Here is a 6000-nt window from a genome sequence, read left to right as displayed (position 1 = left end):
CCAGATTTTGGCTTCTTCGCTCGAGCAAGGCTTTTTGCGCTCGAGCGAGCATTGTGTAAACTGTTCTTCGCTCAAGCGAGAACTCTCGCGCTTGAGCGTGCGTCTGCGTCTCTGTAAAACCTGAAGGTTGGTGTTCTTCGCTCGAGCAAGCTTTCCTTCGGTCGAGCGTGCTTCTGCATTGCAGACCTGAAGCTTTGCTTTGTTCGCTCGAGCGAGGCAACCTTTTTGTGTCTTGTCGCTCGAGCGAGAACTCCTTCACTTGAGCGAGCCTGTTCATATCAGATCGTGAATGTGACATTTTAGGTCACTTTCAACAGCCCATTCTCTCTCTAAAACTCTCTATAAACGAAGATCTTCATATTCTCTCTCTAAAATACACCTTCTCTCTAAGATTTCATGTAGATCCATTGTGTCCTTGACCCTAGTGTCTTTGAGAATAAGGTAGAAGGCTTCAAGAGTTTCGTTTTGATCCAAGAAGAAATTGGTTTCGTCATCTTTGGAGTTCCATCTTGTCACTTGGATTTTCTACACTCTAATATGGTTTTTAGGTTAGTTATTTGCTATTGTGTATAGATGATGAGATTTGGTTGTGGTTTGGACAAATCTAAGATTTAGGTGTGAAATGAAAATAGGGATTTTTGATGTATGAGAGATAAATGAGTATGGGGTTTGAATATAAGATCTTGGTGTACCAAAATAGTTGATTTTGGGTGTTTGGGTCAATATTGGAAAAAGGGGAATTTTTATCCTAATTTGATAAAATGATTATTTTGTATAAATAATTGGAATTAACATTGAATATGTTAAATTAGATGGTTATTGATGTTGGTGGTGAAATTGGATATGTAATATCTCACACCTTTAGAAGTTTCAAATAATTATTTATCTTGAGATTTAATATATGTCTAGAGATAAATGCATTGGGCTATCGGTGGAGGATAGTCATGATTGTTGTAAAAATTGTATGAAGATTAGGCGATTTAATGCTAATCTATTGTTGGTTGTCATTGAATATGATCGTACTATAAATACATTGTATATGTATGTTTATTGGGAGAAGATAGGGGATGTACTCCATATATGACTATGTTTATAAATACATTGTATATGTATGTTTTTTTGGAGGAGATAGGGGATGTACTCCATATATGATTATGTTTATAAATGCATTGCATATGTATATTTGTTTGGGAGGAGAAAGAGGATGGACTCTATTTAAAGCAAGTTGGCCGGAGTGTCTAGGGTGAAAGACCCGAAATCATATACATAATGGGTGCCGATTCCCGCGGACAAAATATCCGTAAAATGGCAAAGTTTGAAGTGTTTATATGTGTTTTGCCAAATTGGAAAACCATTGAATTGTAGTCTCATGTTGGTTGTTGAAAGATAATGAATTTAACTCGTGAATTGAGTAGTATATAATAATTGGAAATGAACTTATGGAAAATGGGATAAGATTGGCCTTAGTGGCATATGGATATATAGGCCTTGTGGATGCTTCCATATCGGTATTGTTTATATACGTGGTATTTATACCTTTGCTAAACTTCATAAATTGTGTTAGATTATCTTTACTGGGCTGTTAGCTTACCCTATACGGGAATATCATTTTTAGGTGCAGGCGAGATGTTTCCTCCAAGGCAATAGCATGGATGGACTTTTGGGAAGCAAAAGCTTCTTATTTATGCTTTATGTGTGTATGTTTGTTATTTGTAAAGCCAAGGGCTTAAGTTGTAATAAGCGAGACTCAATTTGTGTAACCAAGCAATGACTTGGAAAGATGTAAGCCTATATGGCATTTAACTAGTTATTAAACTGTAAACTCGGATGAATAAAAGTATTGTATTTCTAGTATATTCTTCCGCATGATAAATAGGTTTATTGTATTATTTTGGGGGCGTTACATGAAGGTTGTAAAACCAAATAAAATTAAATTTTAAAACAATTAAAGCTTACCTTGTATGAAGTATCCATTTTTTGATGATCATGCTCCTTTGAGTTTCCATCCCTGTGATAATGCATACCTCATTTTCTAGTTGAAGCATTATGTATAACAATTAGCAGGCAACAAAAAAAGTATCAAACTTAAAATCAATGTTAATGGGCAAATCTAACTAAAATTAAACCCAAGGTTCATATAAAATTAACTGTACTATTTTTTTAAACAAAGATTACAACCAAATACTTATAAAAGATACTTACCACAACTGAAAAATGAAAAAGAGAGAATGAAACTGAATTAAACATAATTAAGTAGAGAAACAGAACAGTTAAAAAGAGAATGAGAAAAACATAATTAATACTCCAAATGATATAAATAGAATAGTTACATAAGGGACCTAAATTAAACAAAATAAAGATAGGTTTCCGAAAATGAGTACATGAAAATTGATTTTAGAAACCCATTTTAATAATTGCGCTGGTTCATTTATCATTTTCATATTTTTGGAATAAAAACCATTCAAAAACACATTTAAATCTAACCCATTTTAAAAGATCATTATATGAAGATGGGTTTCTAAAATCTAAACCATTTCAAAAAATCATTACATGAAATTCATGGCTTTTCCTCATCTTATACCCAACACCACCTTTGCCTCAAACCAATCAATTGACCTACCTACTAAAAAAAAAAAGAAAAGAAAAAAGGAATAGTTAGTTTGTATGCTTTGTAGGTGATTGATAACATGCCGGTTATTAAGTGAAGATAGAGAAAAGTGAAAAATATAAGGAATAAAAAAGGCGAACATGATTTCAAAACCAATGAACCGTACCTAAAAATAATCTCAAAACACATACAAAGTTTGAACTATCCATCACGAAAATATAATTCTAATTACTTTCACATAATTCAACATATTACTAAAACCGACATCGAAAAACTATTCTTAGTATGATGTGTTTGTGCTCGAAACTTTGGTACAACAATTATGTTAAATAAATACACAAAAAATGTGGACAAAAGAACAATGCAAACAAGAACACACCTATAAAAATAACACACATACAACAACACGCATGAAAAAGAGTAAGACATGAAAGGAAACTACCTCCATTTGTTGAACCTCAAATATCCAAGTAGATCATTTTTAGAGAACTTTATTTTTTTAACACAAAAAATAAAATAAAATAAATAAATACAAAGTGAATAGCAAAGGAAAAGACATCAATCACCAAGAATTTGCCCACAACCTTTAAGAGGGCACTTCACCAACATTAAGGATTGAAACTGAAACCACCTTCTTCTTCACTTATGAGGTACCATTATGCATAATCATCCAATTAAAAGAATAAAGCAGGTTTAAACTACTTCAAGCATAAAGTAAGTTTATGACTAACTAATAACATAGATGGTCTACCGAATTAATTTAGTTCCAAAACCAAATAGTTGCAGGAAAAAAAAAAAAAAAACCAATCGGCTTAAAACTGACTTCTGTTACTGTAGACCTCTTTGTTGTTTTTTTTTTTACAAATTCTTTCTAGACCTCATTGAGCCAATTTCAGCATTGTTAATAGAGTCTTACAAAAAAATTGGCAAAGCTAAAAGTATAATTTTTTTTTTTTTTATCACAACTTACAATCCTCACTTTGAAAGTAAAATAAAAATGAGAGAAGAAGAAGAAGAAAGAAAGAAAAGAAAATAAAAAAGAAGAAGAAGAAGAAAGGAAAGAATAGGCTCAACTCCTATAAAAAATAACAGACTATATTCACCCAATGAAACTAAAATATATTGAGTTAAGAGTCATAGAGGTAAAGGGAATGAAAAAAAAAAATTAACTCTAACCCATCCAATCAAAATTTTAATTTATTATAATCACATTTGTTTGTCACATCACATCTATTTTAAAATCAATATACAATTGTGCCTACAGTGTCTAAATTTTATAAGCACTGGTAGAGTTATAGGGGGTGAAAAAAATAATAGGCAAAGTGATAGGTAGTTGTTTCAAGAAAAGAAACTCAATAAATAAACATCTAGTTCCCCAAACAAAAATCTAAAATTGTGAAGAAAAAAAAAAGTCTCACTTGTTCAATGGGCCGTTGCGCCATTGCTCTCCATTTCTTGAAACAATCACTAATAGACCCACACAACACTTCCATTCATTGTATAACCTGAATTTTTCAAGTCTAATCAAAACAAAATAAAACATCTTGTTTTTGAAAAACAATAAAATCAAACATAAAGGCATTGGATTGAATAAATCCTAATTGTCAAAAGTGATAGGTAGGACAAATGTCTTTTCAAGATTCAAAAACTGAGCTGCTTTTTTATATAGATTGGCTTATTTAGGTCACATTACCTCTGTACATTTTTTTCGTGATAAGCCAAAAAAATTATAAGCCACATATAAACTTGACAAAACACAACCTACAGGTAACATCAAATAAAAGTTTAACAACAATACTAATATTATGAAGCATCAAGGGTTTTATAGTCTTGAATCATACTAATATTATAATTGTTAAATGAATAAATAATAAATAAAAATGCTTCAAGAACCATACTAGTTGATAAGAATTTTATTCAAGAATTATCCTGGGACTAAAAAAAATTGCGATGTCAATGGTTTGAAGGCTGTTGAACCTCTTTTAAAATTAAAAAAAAAAATACTTTTCTGACAAAATAAAAAAATTCAACATCTCACCAAAAAAGAAAAAATAAGAAAGAAAGAAAAATAAGCATTTATGTGAGAAGAAGACATTACCAAAAAGTAAAATACATCAAAATAATCTAGAGAATGACCCATGCCAAAAAAAATTTAGTCGCCAATTGTCTTCCCCGAAGAACTTTTGGCGACCAAACTGGCGACCAAATATATTAGTCCCCAAAAGTAATTGGCGACTAAAATAAGGTTTTTAGCGACGAAAATTTTAGTCGCGAAAAGTAAAATTTCTTGTAGTGTAAAGGCACTCCCCAACCAAAATGAAGCACAAATTATCAACATCTGATATGTCCTTAAACTCACTGTTAGCCTCACACTCCATTTTTTAATCGTCAAACAATCCTCAAAGATTCAATTTTCCCAAGAATATCAAATTAAGGATATTAATGCAACAAAGTTCACTCTAAATGGTTAACAACAAAGTCCAAAACAAAGGATAAAAAAATAAATAAATAAAAGAAAAAATGAAAAGAAAAGCAAGAAGACAAATACAAATCTGAATAAAGGAGCTCTCATATGATCTAAACAACAATGCTAGGAATACAGATGTATAAAAACAAACCCAAAATAGAATTATAAACAAACACCAAATCAAAATCAAATTAGAAAACAAAGGCACCTGAGGATCTCATCACAGCTTGAGTTGAAGATAGAAATGTTTTTAGAGATCTATTAGTTGGCATAATGGGAAAACGAAAAAACCAAAAAAGAAAAAGCTCATTATGCAATGAAAGAAGCACAAAAATAGTGAAAGCAAAAGTTAGAAAACCTAGACAACAAAAATTAGACTTTGATGAGGCGGTGGCTAGGAGGAAGGGGCAAAGCTGAGGAGGGTTTAAGAGATATCTAAAATTTGAGATGGGTGAAATGTTAAAAAATAGACCATTGGATTAAATTAATCTAGACCATCCAAATTGCCACATAGGACAAATAAATTTTTAAAATCAATCTTGGAAATGAACCGTGGATGAAAGGGAGAAGCAAATACTACCCTTCCTTGTTACATAGAATTTTCCCTAAAACTAAATATTTTGTTTTTTCAAATTTATTCCCCCATCGCATTGCCACCACGTTCTTTGTCTTTCCCTCCCTTACCGCACACCATCTCTGCCTTACCAACAACTTACCAAATCTATAAAGATAGAAATTCAATAAAACCAAAGCAAACCAGCTAATGTGCTGAAGAAATTTAAAAGCCCATCAACTAATAAAAAATCAAAAACATCAAAATCAACAACCAATAAAAATAATTATTGATTAAGCATAATATGAAAAGTAGATGTCAATGAATACCTTCAATTATTTGGATGATCTCGTAAAAGCATAATCAGAAATA

This window comes from Camellia sinensis, chromosome 12, assembly GCF_055761805.1.
Source record: "Camellia sinensis isolate YWXY chromosome 12, ASM5576180v1, whole genome shotgun sequence".
NCBI lineage: Eukaryota > Viridiplantae > Streptophyta > Magnoliopsida > Ericales > Theaceae > Camellia > Camellia sinensis.
This window is presented reverse-complemented; position numbering follows the sequence as displayed.